The 21,799-nt window shown below is 47.5% G+C and overlaps 1 protein-coding gene and 2 long non-coding RNA genes across 16 annotated transcripts in view; 2 read left to right on the plus strand and 1 right to left on the minus strand.

Moving 5' to 3' along the window:
* Nucleotides 1–21,799, minus strand: part of FOXN3 (forkhead box N3) — a 409,030-nt gene that overhangs the window by 240,445 nt on the left and 146,786 nt on the right. For 2 of the 13 annotated variants that reach the window (XM_032624076.1, XM_032624083.1), the window contains exon 3: nt 1,102–1,413. The exons of 9 other annotated variants lie outside the window; for them this stretch is intronic. The gene's annotated coding sequence lies outside the window, so the exon portion shown is untranslated. Of the gene's footprint in view, nt 1–1,101; nt 1,414–13,442; nt 13,525–21,799 lie in introns of those variants that run through there. 2 more of the 13 variants (XM_032624084.1, XM_032624089.1) reach the window with 2 other exon arrangements.
* Nucleotides 1,642–3,524, plus strand: LOC116749588. The gene is made up of 3 exons (XR_004348647.1): nt 1,642–2,529; nt 3,215–3,356; nt 3,460–3,524. It is a non-coding gene; the product is annotated as an uncharacterized LOC116749588 (long non-coding RNA).
* LOC116749589 lies at nt 3,723–15,032 on the plus strand. Of its 2 annotated transcripts, none has more exons than XR_004348649.1 (3): nt 3,723–4,618; nt 6,520–6,566; nt 15,001–15,014. It is a non-coding gene; the product is annotated as an uncharacterized LOC116749589 (long non-coding RNA). The 2 variants fall into 2 exon arrangements; XR_004348648.1 differs by lacking the exon at nt 3,723–4,618 and adding an exon at nt 5,353–5,430 and having other exon boundaries at nt 15,001–15,032.

Raw genomic sequence — 21,799 nt, forward strand, 5'->3', positions numbered from 1 at the left:
CTCCACCGGATCCGCAAATAGTTATTCACTAGTGACCTCCTTAACAATTTTTCGGTTTGCTATTGGTTACGTCCCCCACACGCACACCCTCTTCTTGTTTTTTTATGACTTGCTGTGTTTTCTTATCTTTTTTTCCTTTTTAACGGAGAAAACGCAGCAGGAAAGCTAGTTTCTTGCCCACTACCAGAGGGCTCCAAATAACTGACAAAGACATTACTGGCCCAGCTCTTAACAGATGCTCAATGTGAACTTTAAAAAGTTGAGAAATCCTCTCCAAGCCGAGCAGGGCAGTTGCGAGTTTGGTGGGGGGGGGAGGGCAACCCCCCCCCGCGCGCGCGCACGCACGCACGCGCTCCACTCCAGTCTACTGTACTTGTCAAAAACATTTCAAGGGGACCTGCGGGAGCGGCGATTGGATGCGTCCCGCGTCAATCAGCGGCGTTGCCAGGCAACGGGGAAACTGCTCTTCTGCCCGTATACAGGGCAATTGGGAGCTCGCATACCTTCACTGCCGGTCAGATGTCATAAACCTTTTATTGGCCGCACCGCGGCGAGCCTTAAAAACACATCAATAAAAGCCCGCCGTCCCCCAACTTCTCCAGGACCCAAGGAAGGTTTCAAAGAGGGCCGGGGTGAGGAGGAGTCAAGCCTCGAGAGTCTCCGGAGACTCTCTCTGCCGGTGCCAAGCCTGCACAGTTTGGGGAGGGGGGGGGGGAATCTTTGTTAGGAGGCTGTCTGTCGTCTTGGGGTCTCCCCTTGATCGGCACCCCCTGCCCCGGCCCGGAACGGCGGGGATCCAGTCCTTCGCGGACAATACTAACTCTGTTCCTTTAGGGCGGCTTTTCGGAAATCGAGGCACCGGGAAACAGCCCGCACGTCGGGGCAGGAAACTCTTCGGACTGGGCAACTTCCCCGCTCGGGGGCTCCCGTCTCCCCGCCCGGCCAGGCCCCCCAATCCCGGGCCCTCTCCTCCAGGAACTGCGGAGTCCCCGGTCAGCCGAGAGCGGCGAGGTCGCCTCCTGGACGGCCTCGAACAACTGCCCCCGCCCCGAGTCACCCAAATCCCATTCGGGCGCTGGCGGGAGCGGGGAGCAAACTCACCTGGCCGGAGCGGGTCGCGGGGACGCGGGGGCGCCGCTGCCCTTCAGCGGGAGCCGACAAACTTTCGCAGGCGCCCAGCAGGCATAGCTTGGTGGCCCGGCTAAGGACGCGCGGACGCGGCGCGGCGAGCCCGGGGCGGCGGGCGGCAGGGGCGCGGGGGTCGCGGCGCGGCATGGGACCTGCGGCGTCCGCCGGGCGCGCCGCGCGTCCTCCCGCCGGCCCCGCCGCTCTCCCCGCCCCGTCCCGCCTCCCGCTCGCCTCCGCCGCGGCGCGTCGGGCCGGGGCGCGCCGAGCGGCGAGAAATTGTTTCCACTGCAAACAAAAAAAGGCGACACATGACCAGGCAGGAGGAGGGGAAGCGCGGGGAGGGAGGGGAGGGACGGGGCGGAGGGGGCGGAGGGAGCGGGAGAGAGGGAAAACGTGGGCCGGGCCGCCAGCGGCCTGGGGCGCGGGGCGCGGACCCGCCGGGGCGGCCCTTGCCGGAGCTCCCCACGCCACAATCGGCCCTGCTACCCGCGCCCGGGCGCTCCCGAGGCGCAGCCGGAGCCGAAAGCCGGCTGGGCCGCGCGGACTCGCTTCCCGCGGCCTCGCGGAGCGGGGGTGGCCGGCGCGGGCTCTGCGACCCCGGGCAGCCGCGACCGTGATCGGCGGGTCTGGTGGGGCGGGCGGCGCGCGGCCTGTCCCTTCCCCGGGCTCTGGCCACGCGGGCCGGCGGGCACCGCGCCTCTGGCAACGTGTCCCCGGAACGCTCCTACCCATCCGCATGCCTTACATGGCTCGAAAGTAAAAATAAAAAGAATTACGATGCGGGCGAGGCTTGCGAGGGGGAGAAGAGATTCCACTTCTCCCCAACTACGGCGTCCTGGCGGGACTCCCGGGGGCCATCCCCAGCCCTCCTCCAGCTGCCACCTCGTGCCCCGGGAGGAAGGGCACAAAGGCACCGCAGCCTCCCGCCCAGGTGGCTGCTCCTCTCGTCTGTCCGCAGGCGCGTGTCTGCCGGGGGAGGGAGGGTGGCCATTACAGATTACAGAGCAAGAGGCCCGTCCTGAAGGCCAAACCGTGGGGCCTCCAGTGGGTTGTGCTCAACGCCCCAGCCGACCTCTAAGCCTCCAGCGAAAACAAGCCTCATGTCTTTCATATTAAGAGCTTCCACGAACCCCACCGACAACTCGCAGGGCCACCACTCCAAGTCTCTAGGCGCCTCCAAAGATGGGCCACCCGCTGCTGAAGCCACACCAAGAGAGGATGAAAGGAGAGTCCAACAGGACACCCTGGTAGTGACGTAAATAAAAATATGATTGCACACCACAACCAGGTAACCAAATCAGCAGGTTCCTGCGCAGAAGAGAATCCCGGGTCATTCTGCCGGCCACCACCTGAGCCAGAGGACAGGCCCTTTTGAACTCTCTGAAAACCGCAGGAAAACCAGTGAGAAGGCCCGGAGTGATCTCAGTCAGAAACCCCTCCAGGTTGCAGTACCTTGTAACCTAGCCAAAGGGGGAGAAAAATCCCACTGGGTTTCTGAGTTTTTTTAATTTCCAAAAATAAGGAAACCCCAATCAATCTGAGAGTCGTTCCACTTCACAAAGCTCCAAGATGGTGGGTGGTAAGTTTTCAGCAGGGCACTCACCACAGGCCTTATTACTTACCAGTGCCAAGGCAAATCCCACCCACCTGGGAGATGATTCAGAGGTGAAGGCCCAGGGGCAGCCTGAGGTCATCCAGCCCCACCCCTTAAATTACTGAACACTTGACCTACCCCAAGTCACTAAGCAAAAAGCGTGAAGCAAGAGGGACAAACAAGATATATCTGAAGTCCTGAGTCCAAGTTTCTAAAGGTCAGAGGTGGTAACAAAGCCAGGACAGGAGCTCAGTCTAATGCAGATACCTCCATCTGCCTATCAGTTGAGGCTGGTGAATCTCTCATCAAAGGAACCAAGGCCAGAGACCTTTGCTGCCTTGGGGAGGAAGAAATAGTCTCTTCAGTCCTCCCCTTCAACTGCCAGGTCCCAAGCCTCCCCACCCCACCACACTCACACACCGTAGGTGGAAATCTCCATGTTAAGTAGAGGTGGCAGTTATGTTCACCCCTTGTCCTTTCCTTCTTCCTCAGAGCTCAAAAGGACGCGATGTAAGCGCGTGGTTATCGTACAAGGACTGTGTCTAAAGCAGCCATCCTATGTGAACAGAAACTTAAAGACGCAGCAAGCTTAGGGCCAGGAGCAGCCCCTGAGCAGAGGGTGGAGTAAGGTGAGGTAAGCTGCCTCTCATGAGCTCACCTCTCGTACCCTCTGCGGCTTTTCGTTTCTTCCATTCTCAAACGTATTTCTTAATTTCTCTCTCCCGTTACCGATGCAGCAAGAGTTGTGAGGAGGTATCATCATCCTTAAGAGGAAGTGGTGGGCCAGCCCTGCCTGATGTGGAGAGCGGGGTACACGTGGTTGCCTGTCTGTCTGAAATGGGGAATACAGACCTTTGCTAAAAGCCAAAAGCAGGCTTAGAGTGGCCTTTCCACCTTATAATTCCATAGACTCCTATCTCTGGGACCTGCTCCCTGACAAACGGGGGCAAAAGCCAAATTCGCCTAGGAACAGCCTCGTTCTCAATTCCCCTCTTGAACTTTCAGGAAGGACCCTTGTGCCTTAGAGCCGGAGAAGCCTCAAAGAAACAAGTGGAACTGTTTAAATCATTGTTTTACAAACACGTTTGACAGCAGAATCCCAGGTGTGCCCTAGAACTCACTTTGGGCAACACCTATTTCCTGACTGGGGACTTGATGGGACCATTGCATGGCCCTATCTGGGCCTGGGCTGAGCGTACTTGTATCTGGGACCGGGAGAACCCAGATTCTAGCCCAGTCAGTCCGCAATCAGCATGGGACCCCAGGTTCCTCCTCCGTGGAGAGGACTGGCCCTCGCCGTGGTGTTTTGTGCTTTCTTCTCCAACATGCCCTGGAACATTAAAGCCCCGCCCTCATCACTGGTTATTTAGCCAACGTGATTATTTATGAACAGTTCAGTGTAAAGCCCCGCGATCCCTCTCCAGGCCATCGTAACAACTGAACTGATGGCAGTGAGAGAGGGCTGCAGGTGAGAAGACCTGAGGGATTTTCAAATACGAGGAGGAATCTGAGGCAGGCCTGGAAAGACGGGCTTCTGAACAGGATCCTTCAAATTGACTCCAGGGAAAAGGATACCCAAGTGGGAACTTGGGTCAAGCCTGGGACAGGAAGCACAGCTGGACTGCGTGGAACTGGGGCATCATTAGGTGGTTTTCCTCTCCATTCACCTCTTTCCCTCTGAGACCAAGTTGTCTTTCCTACCTCCCTCTATATGTCTGTCCACTCTCCTCCCTGAAGGCCAGCTTCCTCTACTCATGTATCACCACACATGGCTGCCAGCGGCAAGTGCAAAGGACCTTCTGATTGCCAGCACCCACCACCTTCAGACTGCCTCAGCCTTCCGCTACATAGTTCAGATTCCCAGGGAAATAAACTGATCGGCTTGGCCTAATTCAGGTAACTCTTCCCTTCTCCCCTCCTAACAGCAGGAGGCATAGTAGAACCATCTGGTACAACAGGGCTGGGGAGGGGAAGGGAGGTGACTTTGGAAGGAGAATAATAAACATAGGTCCATAGAAACGGGGAAGGGACATTCTAGACCTGAGCTTCTCAATTGGGGATACCTGGGAAGCCACACCTAATAGATCAGAATCTCCTAGGACACGTCCCAGGCATATGCACTTTGAGAAAGTGCCACGGCACAAATTGCTTTTCCAGGCAGGAGACGTGGATGGCGCATACAGATTTATCAGCTATGACTTGACTGTATTAGAAGATGCATTCAGGACTTCCCTGGTGGCACAGTGGTTAAGAACCTGCCTGCCAATGCAGGGGACACGGGTTCGAGCCCTGGTCCGGGAGGATCCCACATGCCATGGAGCAACTAAGCCCATGCGCCACAACTACTGAGCCTGCGCTCAAGAGCCCGCAAGCCACAACTACTGAGCCCGTGTGCGTAGAGCACATACTCCACAGAGAGAAGCCACCACAATGAGAAGCCTGCGCACTGCAACAAAGAGTAGTAGCCCCGGCTTGCCACAACTAGAGAAAGCCCGTGCGCGCAGCAATGAAGACCCAAGGCAGCCAAAAATAAATTTTTTAAAAAAAAAGAAGAAGATGCATTCATTCCTTGAACAAATATATTGAGTGCCCACCAAGTACATGACGTTATTAGGTTCCAGGGATACAAAGTTTTTGTTCCTTATGGAGCATGCATATTAGTGGATAAGTGACGAAACATCCTATCACAAAACTCCCTGAATGCTAAGGTAAGCAGTTTATGTACAGTAATCAGAGGGGAAGAGGAACTCATTGAGTATTTTTGGATCCAGTAGTTGCTCTATCAGAAATATGCTTTAAAAAAAAAGAATAGCTTTGGCCTCTAGTAGATAAATAAGTCCTAGAGCCCTAATATACAGTACGGTGATTACACACAACAAAACTGTATTATAGGCATTAAACTTGCTAAGGGACTAGATCTTAATTATTCCCAATACTAGAAGAAATGATAATTATGTGACACAATAGAGGTATTAGCTAATGCTACAGTGGCGATAATATTCCAGTATGAATGTATCAAACCAGTATGCTGTACCCCTTAAACTCACACAGTGTCATATGTCAAATATATCTCAATTTTAAAAAAGAAGAATGGGATCATGGACCCAAGATGAGTTTTGGGAGCGGAAAGAAGGAAATGGAAGACCAAAAGTAGACAGAACCAATCAGAAAGCACTGCAGTAATCCATACAGAAACAAAGATTATCTTTTTAAACATTTTTTAATATGAAAAAATGTTAAAATAGTAAAATAGTGTTTCCCTCTGCGGGGTTGAGTTATGGGGTAATTTTTTTGCCTGCTTCTTTCATACTTGTCTACATTTTCCAAATTTTCTACAATGAGTACCCAACACATTTATAATGTTTGAATAATAAAAGGGGGGTTCCATTAGAGCAGTGGTTCTCAAACCTGAATGTGCATCAGAATTACCTGTAGGGCTTACGTAAACTCAGCTTGCTGGCCCCCACCCCCAGCGTGTCTGATTCAGTAGGTCTGAGCTGGGGCCTGAGAATTTGCGTCTCTAAGAAGCTCCTAGGTGATGCTGTTGCTGGTCCAGGGACCACATTTTGGGACCCACTGAATTAGAAAGTAGTCAGTGAGACTGGAAAAAATGAATGCATGACAGGCTTCACAGGAAGAACCAAGAGAATCTATCCAATGACTGAATATGAGAAGGCAAGAGATTATGTTCAAAGATAACTCCTTAATTGTGGGTTGACTAAGTGTCTTTGAGATAACATGTGAGAATGCTGTCCATCGTAGTAAAATAGTTCCTCACTTCCTTCCCTCCTTTGCAGAAGGAAGAGACACCCAGGACCACAGCTGGAAGACCCTCCATCTCTTGGTGACTTTCAAAGGCTCGTTCAAGCATCCTTTGGGCTTTCCGGTTATCCCCTCTTGGGGTTTTCCTCTTGTGCGTCCTTGGTGTTTACCTGACAGGTTCTGAAGGGTGGTGCCTGGGAAAAGGCTTATTAGAATTTCTCCAGCAGGGATTAGAGCCAGGAGGCTTATATGAAGAGGGAAGGAGGGCTGTAGAGTAAGGGAAAGTACAGCTGAACCCGTGGAGGGACATTCACTAGCTCAGGTGCCCTAGCCAAAGCCGAGCCTATCAAGTCACCTGCTGGAAGCAAAATGGAAACTATAGAACCTGTCAGCTCCTCTTTGAGCATAAACAGAAGTGTGAGCTGATGATCCAGAATCCAGATTTAGTCAATTCATTCAGTCAAAAAGTACTTATTAAGCATCTAGCTATACCATGCCCAGTACTGTGTGGAGGGCACTGGGAAGGAACTGGGAGAAATAAAAGATGTGGCACTTGCCCTGAAGGATGGGGAAGATTCAGTGAGCATTTATGAAGCAACCACAATTAAACACACGCAGAGAGCCTAATACCAAGACCAGAGCTGATACAGCTTAGTGGCCTGGGACTACATTCGTATTCTCACTTCACCACATACTAACTGGGTAACCTTAATCAAGGTACTTAACTTCTTTCTCTCTACCTAGTTTCCTCATCTTTTTTTTTTTTTTAATAAATTTATTTTTGGCTGCATTGGGTCACGGGCTTTCTCTAGTTGTGGCGAGCGGGGGCTACTCTTTGTTGTGGTGCGCGGGCTTCTCATTGCGGTGGCTTTTCTTGTTGCTGTGCGTGGGCTCTGGGCACGCGGGCTTAAGTACCTGTGGCTCGCAGGCTCTAGAGCGCAGGCTCAGTAGTTGTGGCGCACGGGCTTAGTTGCTCCACGGCATGTGGGATCTTCCCGGACCAGGGCTCGAACCCGTGTCCCCTGCATTGGCAGGCGGATTCTCAGCCACTGTGCCACCAGGGAAAACCCTAGTTTCCTCATCTTAAAAAAAAAGGGGGAAAGATGGAGGATACAGCAAGACCCACTTCGTAGGGTGGTGATAAAGATTAAATGAATGAATATCCGTAAAACACATGTAACAGTGCCCTGGCACTTAGAGCTATTTTTGTTAAGTAAATAAATCATAAGGAAAATAATGACATATTTGACTACAAAACAATTTAAACTTTGTATGTAAGACCAGAGGTCATAAATCAAGTTCAAAGACCAAAAAAAAAAAAAACGAGGAAGTATTTGTCATACATATGAAAAAGGGTTAATATTTTAAATCTATAGCTCTTTCAACTCAATGAGAAAATTATCACCCTAATGAGAAATGGAGCAGATTCACAAAAGGAGAAACACAAATGGCAATATACCCATGAAAAGATGCTCAACCTCAGTAAAAAAAAAAAAAAAAAAGCAAAGAAATCCCAGAAATGCCAATTCAAGTAGTTGTGATATCTCATTTCATCCATCAGATTGGCACAGACTTAGAAAGAATAACCACACCAATATTGGTGTGGGTATCGGAGGAACGTGACTTGGTGTGACTATTTAAGAGGGTAGTCTGGTGAACCGAATTAAAACTTAAGCGAGCATGGTCATTGACTCTAAATTTCCAGCTTCTAGGAATTTATCCTAAGGAGATGCCAAAGCAAGACAGTAAACTTCCCCACCAGACTGCCTACCCCCATGAGATAATAAGCCCCATAAAACCAGGATCCATACCTATTTTATTCAGCAATGTACACAAGCAAAGTTACTCCAGTGTCTGACACACACAGTAGACACTCAGTATGTATTGAGTGAAAGCACTGAAATATGCAACAATGTTTTCAGGTGGATGCTTGTTGGGACATTGTTTTTTAAAATCGTGGTACCTTGGAAACGGCCAAAATAAGAGGCTAGAGGCATCTTATTAAATTATATGGGCCACAGTTACCCATGTTCCCTTTGTTCCCTTTTACTTGCATTTTCCAGTCGTTTTAAGTGAAGCTTTCCCTTTTCTGAATCGCTTTCACATTCTCATATACTGTATGTGTGAAACAATTTGCAAACATTTCATAAAGTAAGAGTTTGGGGGAAAATAGATATGTTGGCAAAACTTCTCACCAAATTGAAGCATTTTGTGATCTTTTCAATCAGAAGGGACAAAATGATCCCTTTCTGAAAACGCTGGTGCTCCAAGCAAACAAGAGAATTGCTAAGTATAACAAACGTTATACCCTGCATAATGGGGTCTATTGTCTGGTTGTGGGAAAGCTTTCAATTTATTGGTTTTGAGTATCAAACGTTTTCTACAAACTCTTTGGTAGGTTCAAAGATGAGGGAAAATACTCGAATTAAGAATTTGTGGGGAAGGGGGAACATTTACTCTCCATTTCCAGATGGATCTTCTATGAAAACTTATGCTTCTAAGGGACCAAATGTGGTTGCATCTTTTTGGTTGTTGCTTTTTTCAATCTGACAGAAAAATCTGTGCCCAGCTGAGGCACACCCTGCATGGCCAAAACTACTCCTGCTTCTCCTGCCCTCCCAGGGATACTCCCTGCAGTCAAAAGCTTGTCCTAAAGGAGGCTGCCCCTCTGAGTACTTGGATTCCATTTATCTGCAGTCAATTCTTATTATTCAGTCAAGCACTGAATTAGCAAATATTGAACCTCTGCTCCTAGAGGAAATCTAGGGTTAGGTTCCCGCGAGCCACCGGTCACAACATTTTCATTAACTGATCAATACGTTACCTTATTTTCTCCGATTCCATTTAAAGATACCTGATTTAATATATATTGTTGATTCATTAACATTGAACTCACGGCCACCAGCACTAGAACTCATGTCTGAACAAAGCTTATCGAACACAGGAAAAGCTTGTCTTTTCTCCACACGGCAATCACAGTCTTCTGGCACTTAGGAACACAAGATAGCACTTCAGCACTTGTGATTGGGTGCCATTTTAAACAGCAAAATCGCCAACAAAAAGCACACCAAAAAAGTGACACTAAAGAGACATTTAAAAGGACGCTTGTTTACAGTATGAAAGCTGAAACAAAAAGGCGGACAGTTGCTTTGTCTCAGCTGGGAATGTGTGTGTTGGATTACTCATATATATATATATATATATTTTTTTTTTTTTTTTTTTTTTTTTTTTGCGGTACGCGGGCCTCTCACTGCTGTGGCCTCTCCCGTTGCGGAGCACAGGCTCCGGACGCGCAGGCTCAGCGGCCATGGCTCACGGGCCCGGCCACTCCGCGGCATGTGGGATCTTCCCGGACCGGGGCACGAACCCGCGTCCCCTGCATCGGCAGGCGGACTCTCCACCACCACGCCACCAGGGAAGCCCCTGGATTACTCATATTTGTTGCCACTCTGCACATGTCCACGAATGACCATGAAAGCACCACAAGTATTGATTTTATGATTACAAATAAATTTTAGCAAGTAAGAGAATTTGCAAATATGGAACCCGTGAAGAATGAAATCGATTGTATTTAATTGGCCACTTATTCAGTGCCCGTGAGTGTTCTAAGACTTTGCAAATATTCACTGTTTCAGCCTCACATTAACCATGTGAGGTAGATAATGTTATTATGGCCATCTTATAAATGAGGAGCCTGAGGCACAGAGAGGTTTAGCCACCTGCCCAAGGTCACACAGCTGGTAAGTGATGGGGCTGGGATTTGAACCCACACAGTTTGGCTCCAGAGTTCAGAGCCCTGTTCCTACCAAGGGAAGCGTCAGATCAGGCCAGAGCATTTGGTTTTGTCTTAAAGAACCTCTTAGAGGTCAAGGATGTAAAGGCCAGAAGCAGTGAAGTTCAAGAAAGGAAAAACTGTGACCAGGAGGTAGAAGGAAAAAAGGGACTTTTAAGCTGAATGAAAAGGGACTACTTTCAAAAAGACAAAGTTCAGCTTCTATTTCATAATCAACATGGTATGGTGTACCTTTGTAATAAAAAACAAATCAACTAGCTACTGAGTGTCAAACAGACTAAGTGCCTTGAGAGGCAAGGACCCCTTCTTACACTTCTGTTCTGCTCGTAGCATGTGGAACTAGTGGTAATCAAAAACATCAATCACTTAACAGGAAAAAAAAATGCTCTTTTTTTATTCCTCTCTCAAACGGGTATCTAATAACTCTGCGGATCAGCGAAAGAGTAGCATCATCAACCTTTTCCTCCTCCAACGTTTTTAAGAGCATTTATTGTTTTCCTCTCTTCAGCAAGTACACCAAGTACCACAGTCTCATGGGTTTCGGTGACTATGTCTGCCAAAGTCTTAACCGTGCCAAGAAATAACTTCTCTCATTTTACTTTTTCGGAGGGATGTGAAAGAAAACAATCAATTCTTCTCCTGAAGATTTGTCTTTTTAAAACAAAGTAAAAGCTCCGAATTTGGTGAACTCTCTGGGAGAGATAACATAGATTAAAAATATTATCAACTTATTTCCCTGCTGTACAAAGTTCTTTTACGAAGATAAGCAAGTTACTCAATTTATTACGACAGCCAAACCTGAAGTCTCTGCTCCTCTACTGGGCAGTGCGATTCACCCAACACTTTGAGTTTTTAAACCCTGCCTCCTTCCAAAAATAGCATCTCTTGTGCCTTCAATATTGTGATTCAGACACAAGCAAAACGTGCCCATAAAGTGTGAGGCATGAGTGCCTGTGCGTGATCCATCACTAAGGGATGGAGGCTGGGAAGGAAGTGGCTAACTGGATTGCTGTCTTTCTGTGGGTGCGATCAACAGCACCTCATTTCTCTGTACTCAGAGACATGCGACTCTGGCTCCAAAGATTTGGACCCTAAACAACCAGGCGTTTCTTCTCGAGAGGAATACTGAGCATCTTTCCTCCTTGCCTCAGGGCCAGCTGTCTGACAATATGGATCCCAGAAGGGGGTGCTGCCCACATTGGTGATGGCAGCCATTAGTGCCTGTTGCTCATAGCTAATGTCAAAGAGGCCTCAGCACGGGGGGGCAGGCGGTTGGCTGAGACTCCCCGGGCAAGCATCCACGCACCAGGAGCGCCAGCAGAGGCGACCCGAGGGCCAAGGTGGGCATGCCACAGAGTCCTGGACTTCCAGATGGAGTCCAGTCCCAGAGAGTGGACGTCAGAGCTCTCCGGAGGCTGCCCAGGCCAAGTTCAAAGGGAGGGATGAGCGTCATGACGTCCGTTCCAAAGCAATCCCACCTGCTACTGGCATGCCCAGGCTCATCTCCCCCTCATACCAGCCCCCAAGGCAAGTCTCCAAGGGCGCAGTAAGGAGGCAGCTGCAAGCGTTTGCTTTCTCTTAATAATCTGAACTGGGAAGACATAGAGATGGGGAAGAAGTAATGGCCATTCCCAGTGATGGGGACCCTCCAGCTGGCTGGGCTCCTGCAAGGTCGTCTTGTCGATCTCTTTGTAGGAAAAACGTGGTTCTCTTTGGCCTTGGGAATCTGGCCAGGCAGCTTTGCCGGGATAAGTTTCTTCATCCACAGACACCCGCACCACACGGATGTTGAGGGCTGTAACTAATGCACACCTACTCCGAGACAGCCGGCCCCCTCCAAACTCCAGTGACATCTTGCCTGAAACGCCTGCCACCATGCGACAGGCCGGCTGAGCCGCTCAACAAGGACCCCCTAGCTTGCTGCTGTTGAAGAACTTGGAGATCAAACCATGCACCAAGGGAATCCTACACGGGAGTTGCTAGAAAGAAAAGCTCACTCCATCTACTTCATTCTTGCTGGCAGACACAACTAAAAGATCATTTTTAACCCCCGAAAAACTCATTTAAACTCGGGGTGCAAGGGGCATCTGAAATGTGAGAGTCCCTGGGCCGGCACAGGAAGAGAAGGAGAAGGTCTGAAGGAAACACAAAAGCAACGCAGACCTAATGGGTGAGCAGGCTGCCTGACAACGAGGCGGCCAACTGCCAAACTCTCCTTGCGCGCGGCGGCTGCACAGAAGGCTCGAGTAATGACAACCACAAAACTCATTTCAAGTCTGAAAAGGTGACTAATGAGCTCATTCATGCTGCCTATAAATTATTCACTACAACACTGATCCCACTCAAGACAAACAGCAACGGAAACTTTCAACACAGACACCTCCGGCCTCCAAAGTAGAACGAGTTATGTCCGTACAACTTTTCACAATGAGGGATACTTGTCTCTCCCTCCGTCCATTGTCACATTCATTCTTCTGTTTACGTTTTTTTACTGCCTTTAATCAAATTTAAGCAGACACAGCTGGTAGACATTTATTTCTCTGTTGAGTTTTTTCCATTAGTTATTAGGAGCAATCATGAGACTCTAAAAATAGCAGCAAATTATATTCTCTCGAAATTGAGGGCTGACCTTAAAATGAAGCCCAGGTCTTCGGAAATAATATTCATATGCACACGTTGGGTGAGTGACAGCCCTGCACAAAGGCGAAACAAAAGTGCATTTTCCACTCTTTGAGAGGTCTGCAACTCGCTTCCAAATTTCCTTAGGTTCTAGTGGAAACCGGTTGCTTTAACATCTAACAAGACAGAACCTGCTTCCAATGGTCATGTTTTAGTTGAGATTTTCATGAAAACTCACCATCTTAACAGAATAAAAGGGGAGATGTCTCATTTAGGCTGTTCAGCGCAGATAAACCCACCCGCAGGTTTGTTGGAAACCCACCGCGTTGCTGCAGACTGCTTTCAGTTTCCTGTTTAATATTAAATAAAGAATTTTAGCTCTTCTGTTTTTACAAACTGTGTTGTTTGCAACTACTGTCACCACTGAAAGCATTATGACTGTGGAGTAGTCCTATGTTTTTCAAACCTTTTTTTAAATCTTAGTATCTATTTCCAAGACGTAGTAAGAGTTAAAGAGTTAAAAATAGTCTTCAAATAAGTACTTACATTAGTTCTTGGTCAGATCGCTGAACATTATGTATTTTTAAACTGCTTTGAATACTTTGAACAGGAGCCACAGAAAAGCCACAGAAAACACTCATAGTCAAATACCGCCAGATGGAGGTTCTGAATAACCAAAAGTGAAAGCAGAAAGGTCTGAGGCTGAGTCGTGCCCTGTACACACCTCAAGATTACAGGAAAAAAATGAATGATTCCCCGGTCTCGGGCAGGGGAACCTTGCATATAACATCTGAGAAATAACACATGGAAGGCCAATTCAGACCGGGGCTTGAACTTCAACGTGAGACCAGGCCAAGCTCTGTCTCCATTTAAGGAAAATCTTTCACATTGTTTTCAGTTCCTTGCACATGAACTAAAGACTTGTCCAGCCATTTCTGTTGTCTGAAATGCAAAGCAAGTTTTTCTTTTAAAAGAAAGAGGAGTCCTGCAATATTTATAGCAAAGTACTTTGCCACCTACCGACAGCAATCTGGTGGTTCTTCACGTGTTTGCATGTTTTTTAACCCAAGTTTCTGTACCGAGTAAGAAGCCATTCTTTCGGTCCTCTGTGCAAAAGAGTTCCTGCAGATTTGTTGCTGTTGTTGTTTGAATCAAACATGTAAAAACCCAGTTCCATCCAAAGAAATTGAGACGTCTAAAATGGCATCCCGTTGAAGTCTCAGCTTCTCTACCACTCTTCGGAGACTGACTAGATTTCTGTCACCTCTCTGTGGAAGGGTGGGGACAAAATATTGCTTTGAAACCGAGCCACAGGGGGCTCTTCCCTAGTAACATGTCTGACAGGCAGAGTTCGCCTCTTCCTTCATTGGTGGGAAACCTGGCTTGTCCACAGACCACCCTAACACCGCCTTACTCCTAACTGTCCTGAGGAGGACCAAAGGGAATGTCAGTTTTGCCTGAGGATGTTCAAGGCACCTAAATAACAAAAGCCAAAACAATGAACACCAAGTACCCAATTACTGCAATCCAAAAAATCATACAGCAGACAAAACAACAAAAGCTCTCCAATGTTTCCTATATACCAGGCACCATGCCAAGAGCTTTACCTGCATTATTTATTTTCTCCTTCCACTATCCTTCCCAGGTAGGGGCCGTCGTCCCCTTTTACAGATGAGGACACCGAGGCTTAAAGAAGTTAAGTTATGGGAGTTCCCTGGTGGCCTAGTGGTTAGGATTCCAGGCTTTCACTGCCATGACCGGGGTTCAATCTCTGGTCAGGGAACTGAGATCCCGCAAACTGCGTGGCGTGGCAAAAATAAAATAAAATAAAAGTTGTTTGCTGGTGGTCAATAATTGGCACTAAGAGGTGAAATGAGAAGTTAAGACCGCAAGTCTCTTCGGCCTGCAGAGCCCATCCTCTTGAGCACCGCACTCTCCTATCTATTTATACTATCCAAGATCTCATGTCCAAGATCACAGAGTGTAACTTGCAGTCTACGTCTTGGGCTTCTTCGTCGGAGGTTTATGGGTTTCTCTGATCTGGTTCTTGCGTAGCGTTCTTCAAATGGACCACTAAACATACATGCCCTTCCTGCTTCTGCAGGCTCAGCTGCTTGTGCTCTCATAGAAATGGACATCGTTCAGTGAATGACAAACATATCTACAAAAGGCCGTAAGACCCAGGGTAATGGCCACACACCAGCACTGAGCTCCTGCCTGAATTATAAAACACAAAGACTTTTGGAACAACAACAAAAAACACCTCATGACAGTTGACGACTCCAGAGGCCGGGCCTGAAACTCCAAGCCTGTCCCTACCTCCCATCTGGATACGGACCTGCAGAAGGAACAAGCAGCTGTGAAGGTGCTCATGAGGTAACGCATAAAACAATCTACTCTCCCTCCAGTTCTCATCGTTCCCTGCCCCCAATCCAACAAATGACCAACCACCACGGGGATAAAGATCTTACGGTTTCACTTCAGGCTAATGCTTCCAAGGCACAGACATCTGCCCAGCAACCATTTTCGAATTATTTCTCTTTCACTTTGCACACAAAGGTAGGTGGTAATTGTCTGCCGGTTTAGAAACACCACCGACCACCGCACCAGAACGAATTTCCAAAAGCTATATTGCAGGGAATTAGATTAAGGCACAGATCAACCTTTGCCAACTCTATACATATGTTCAAAAAATGAGCCAATCACAATAAAAATATACTGACTCTACTACCAGTCAGATTAACTCTTCCCCGTAGATCCTGGACAGGAGGGTAAAACTCTCCGACGGAGGCAGCCCCGGGCCCTACAGGTCCTCAGAGTCGACACACAGCTCTGTACACTGGGAATGGAGGAAACAGGCCCCCATAGCTCACCGCCATCTCCAGCACCCATGCCACCCTCACGTCCACGGCACTCCCAATTGGATTTTTGGTACCAAGGCCCAGGAGTTCATTCCCTCAGATGCTTCCTTGAAAGCTTTCCTGGTGCCACTACTGGGATCTCACGTCCAGCCTGGCCAAAGGCTCCATAAAAAGTGGATGAAGTAGAAAGCTGAGGTCTGTGGTTTCATTCTTGAGAAACCCTCAACTAACCACAGGGATCTGATTCCACTGCCATTTAGAGTCATTCTCTGGCTTCTGGCAACACCAGCTCCCTCTGAATCCAAATTAAACCTCTCTCGGCTTCTTTGTGATACCAGCTTCCTAGCAGAGCCTCCAATGGTTATGGTAAGAAAAACAAGCCGGGCCCAGACCTTCCCGGATCTCCTGTGAACGAACATCCAAGTTACGTTTGCTGCGAACAAAATTATGCTTTGCTGCGAAGCAAATATGCTTTACTAAGTCAAAGCAGGCTTTCTATGCTGTTTTCCGGGGCTCCTCCCTCACATCCTCCACTGCTCATTTTTCTAGATCAAAATCTGCAACTCATGGGTAGGAGGAAAGTTACTAAGGCTGACTGCCCTGACTTATCGAAACAGAGCTATTTGTTTCCTAATTACATTCTTAGCTCTACAGCACTGGCCAAAAAAAGGTTTGTTCATTCATTACAAAAACCAATTAATAAAAATAAAATCATAAAGCTTACCCTTAGGAAGGACTTCACTCATGGATTCGGACATGCCCCCAATTTAATGGGACAACTGAGGCCCGGAGAAGTGAAGTGACTTAGGGCCACATGTCAGAACGCACACTGGTAGTTTCCTTTCTGGTGTCTATTCTTCTCTCCCTTCTCAACAGCACCCAATTCCCCAGCCTGGTGGTTTGGGCAGGACTGATCCCATCATCAGCTCCAGGGGCAGTGGACTGGTGTAGAAGAACAGGCGGGTCCAGCCAGGACTCAGTGGATGGGCCAACACATTTCCTGTCTTGTTCGAACACTGAGCTGGATCTTCTGTTATTTGTAACCCAAAGCATCCCAGCACATCCCCCATGCAGAGTTAGTGGTAGATGCCACTTCTTGACTCCCTGTCCACGGATGTTTCTGCCGGAGTAAAGTCTTTAACATTACAAAATAGAGAAAACTAATCTAAAAAAAAAAAATACAAATGGGGGACTTCCGTGGCGGTCCAGTGGTTAAGACTCTGCACTTCCAGTGTAGGGCACATGGGTTCGATCCCTGGTTAGAGAACTAAGATTCCACATGCTGCGGAGGGCAGCCAAAAAAAAAAAAAAAACAAATGAACTTATTTACAAAACAGAAATAGACCCACAGGCAAAACAAACCCCAAACGTAGTTACCAAAGTGGAAAGGAAGGGAGGGAAGGGATAAATTAGGAGTTCGGGATTAACATATACACACTACTATATATAAAGTAGATAACCAACAAGGACCTACTGTATAGCACAGGAAACTATACTCAATATACTTATACCTTATAGGTAATAACCTATAAGGGAAAAGAATCTGAAAAAGAATATATATACGTGTGTATGTTTATGAATATACATGTATAACTGAGTCACTGTGCTGTATATCTGAAACTAACACAACATTGTAAATCAACTATGCGTCAATAAAAAAAAATAGAGAAAACAGCATTTTGACAAATTTAGTGACTGGACTTGATAGGAATAAAAAGATGTGGGAGAAAAATGAAATTAAACATTATCGATGAGCACTTTAAAAGTATGGCTGAATGTATAAATTTGTCCATATTAATAGAGCATTACTGATGAAGGGAGAACTCATGAATGGAGATTAACTGGAAAGAATTCATGGCTAGAGGGAAGGCCAGCTCCACCTAGAATTTGATACAAACCATGACTCCCATTCAGGTCTCAAGAGTTTGACCCTAAGCTGAGCCCATACCAACCTCCCTGAGGGACAATATCTGAACTTTATATCCCCAGGTGCCCAGTTCCAGATCGGGTGCTCACAGGAAGGTGATGATGGTCATAGTGAAATGGAGCAGGACCCTGTGGTCCTCACCTGCCATGTCTTCTGCCTGCGTTTTGTCTGTGGAAAAACTTCAGCCAAAGAATAAGTTTAATCAGAGAAGTGAGAAAATGCAGAAACAAAGGAAAACAGTCAAAGGAGACCAAATAATAATAGTTTAGTCATTAAGCATAGTCAAGGACCTTTAGTTCCTCCTTAAGGGCTATAGATAATATTCTGAGCCATAGCCTGTGAGCTGTCTTATAGATACTGAGATCCCCACCAGGTAGAAGTTACCTACATGGTGAGCAGGCTGTAGCCATGACATCAGCTGCCACAATTCTGAGACTTGGCCTCAAAGAAATGGGAACAAACCGACCCTGGAACAGAAGATTAACTGTAGCTAAAACAATCAAGATGACGCTGGTCAGACCACAGATGACCAATTTCAAGATGACAGTCAGAGCTGACTGTGCTGTCTCTGCACGTAGCCCCTTCCCTCGGTCTATAAAAGTTCTTGCCCCCTGATTGTCAGGGAGGGGGACTTGGCCTTTGGACAGGCGTCGGCCCTCCCCCTCCCCACTCCCGCCCCCAGCCCCCTGGTTGCAGGCATCCAAAGTAAAGCAAACTCTCCTTTCCACCAAGTTGGCCTCTTTATTGGCTTTTGAGTGGCGAGTAGCCAGACCCCACTTTCAGTTACAATAGTGGCTTAGTTTATTGTGTAGTCACTACATGAAGACACTGAGCTGTGTGTTGCCACTCTGTCATCGAAGGCTCCCAACGATCAACGTGAGGTAGATTGATCAAAGTAGACAGTCAACAGATGATACTGAATGAACAACTTGCACAAATGTAACTAAATTAAGATTCTATTTAGTGTCAATGAGAATTCATTTTTAGTAAATCTAAAACTATAAAATTAAAAAGATGAGTGTCAGTAAATATAATAAAATATGATCTAGTTAACATTTATTGAGTACTCACAGGAAAATTTACCATGAAATACTGAAGCTTAAACCTCAACACCCCTCACTCACACAGGCCCCTTCCGCGGCCCAGGTAAGGACCCCAGAAATGTGTCTAATAGGCATCTTTTATATTTAAGATTAGACACTGCATACAAAAATTTTAAATGCTCTGAAACCTTATAGCTCACACATTGAAAGAAACTTGAAAGAGCTTTCCACGAGTTTGACAATAATCCTAAAAATTTATCTGACATTACCGACAACCAGTTGTAAAGCTAAAAAACTTTTTTTCTAAACTATCAACTGTAAAAAACAAATCCCAACCAACCATGCTATAGGAATGGGTGAATTATCTTGCTATTCTCTAGAGAGAAAATGGCATTCCAAAATTATTATCATATGAAGAAATGATCAAAGAGTACAGAGCCCAAAAGCTGTAGGAAGAAAAGTAACATAGACATATGTTAAACAGCTGATCAATAATAAGATTATGTTATTTTGTTTTGATTTCATGATGTTTAGGATGTCAGCTTTCCAATCATACACTTTTTTGTGTTTTCTTTTATCATTTGAAATAAATGCTTACTTATACCTGGTTCCATATTGTAATTTTACATTCTTTTCTTAAAGAGTTCCCTCCTACCCCAAATTGAATAGGCTTCAGGCCACACACAGCCCGCATCTTCCCCATGTGCACCTACTGTGTGCCAGGCTCATCGCTTCTCAGGGACTATCTCCTCTGTCGGCCAACAGCTCTCTGAGGAAGGTACGATTATCTTTACTTTACAAGAGACCTGGGCTTCAAGCTGGTTAAAATGACCTGCCACAGGTTACTCAGCTGAGGGGTGGCAGAGCCGAGAGTGAACCCAGCAGTCTGATCCAGCAGGCTCCGAGCCAGGGCGCCATCCGCACTCACCAGGTCTGCCTCTTGGCCTGCCCACCCCCACTAAGGCGAGGAAGGAGAGGGCCACCCCCTCCTCTGATCGAGGGGTACTTTCCTGGCCTCTGGCTGCTGCAGCAGCTTCCCAGTAGGGCTTGGGGAAAAGGGAGCACCTCAAACCCATGCAGCAGAGAGAGCCCTGTTTCATTTCCCTGCGGAGCTGTGGGTTCAAGCCTTGTTAATGAGCAACAGAGGGACTCTGCAGTGGGTCCCCTTTCAGCTACACCCTCTTGGTCCGCGACCAGCCCTTTCCTTTGATGTTATTTATGGTCCAGGTGATGGTGATTAAGTGCAGCAAAACAGATAGGGCGAGAGTAGGTCCAGGTGTCCAAGCCTGGCTGGGGTCTGAATGCTGACAGATGACCGCTTTAGGGAGGGGACGGGGAGAGGACTGGACACTGGTCCAGCTGCGGAAAAGGCAGCCCTGAATGAAGTGTGAGAGCACAGCGGAAGCTCCAGCTCTCCTTCCACTGCAACCAGGCCCCCTGCCCAGGGTCTCCGCCCAGCCTGGGCCATCCCTTCCCCTCAGTTCAAAACAGCAACTGCACCCTCCAGTCCCTCCTCTGAGGCCTCTTCCCCAACTACCCGAAGCCTCTGCACACAGGACTGGACCTGCCGTTTCTTGGTACCACTCCTTTAATGTTAAAAATGATGACATTGCAAGGCGGTGTGTGATTACCTTCTCCAAGGAGTGAGCTGGGAAGCCAGGAGGAGCCCATGGAACCTATGCAAGTAGGCTAGACCTTTGATTTTGCCCTTAACCTAGTGTCACTGCTCATTTCCAGGGCTCTCAGTCACCCTCCGGGTCTCAGCTCTGTCCTACACACCCCACCAGCTTGAACAGAAAAAACTTTCCTGTGCTAGATGGGATATAGATATACAAAGTCCCAAAGGGAGAGACCACCCAGTCCCCAGTCTGCAGGGTGGGCTGCGTTAACATATCTAAAGAACTAAGTGTCCTCCTGAAAGGAAGGGAGGGGTGGGAGTTGGGTGGGAGGGTCAGGGTACTGGAGGCCCTTACAGATTCCACAAAGGTGGACCTTTTTCTAAGACCAGCCCGGTGCACTGGGCAGCATTAACCCTGGCCTTGAGGTTGGGGCCTCAGCAACAATGGCATCTAGCTACACAGGGGGCTGTGAGCAATTGATTTTGCAGTCGCACTCATTCAAATCATTGAAATCATCCAAGCCTTCCCTTCCTGATTCCCAAGCTCACCAGACCACTTCTAGGCAGTGGTATTTCTCACTTCAAATTAACGCACAGGCGTTCTGATTTGCCACACCTGTCCCGTGAGCTTAGTGAACAGGTGTGCCCTTGGGAAACAGGTTTGCAGCTTGGGCTGAAGTCGCTTCATGGAGGTGAGGGCACACAGCTGGAGCTCTCCTTCACCTCACCCAACACTGCTGTCAGCCATCACCACCCACTGTCATTATGTCTGAGAAGCCAAGTAGACAGAGTCCTGCCCAGCAGACAGTAAACATTAGAAATCTTTGCTGAGCAAGGGATGGAATGAGGGATTGATCGATCTGTTCTAGGAAACGATGGATCCATTAGAAGGAATACACTCGTACTTTTTACTGCCATGACATCCATTTAAAAGACAGGCGGCAGGAGGGGCAAGCACATAGGCTAGTCAAGCTTGCGGGCATGGCCAAGTCATTTGACCTCTTGTTACCTTACTACCTTCACCTGTAAAATGGGGGTATAATACTTCCCGCATAGGGCTGCAAGGAGGATCATATAAAGGGACATTTGTAAAGCACCTACGGGGATGCATGGCACAGGGTAAATGCTATACAAGTGTGTACTATTATTATGTAAAATATAAAGAGAGTTATAATAGAATGAGAGTTAAGAGCCAACTTTAAGAATTATTCGCTCATTATTTACATTAACTGTGCCTAATACCAGTACATTTTCTCCCAAGCAGAATGATTAAACCTTTTCTTCTTTTCTCTCTTTATAGTTGAAGGTATCAATAAACCATTGAAATTCTTTCCTGGAATTAATTAGGATTTCTCGAAGTTTTCTACAACTCCCCGAAGATTTGCTGAAAAACTTTTCTAATCTTGGTCCTAGATCCCGTGCTGTCTCTGCTGAAAGAAAAATAGCACTCCCTC

Source organism: Phocoena sinus, chromosome 2 (assembly GCF_008692025.1).
Source record: "Phocoena sinus isolate mPhoSin1 chromosome 2, mPhoSin1.pri, whole genome shotgun sequence".
Lineage (NCBI taxonomy): Eukaryota > Metazoa > Chordata > Mammalia > Artiodactyla > Phocoenidae > Phocoena > Phocoena sinus.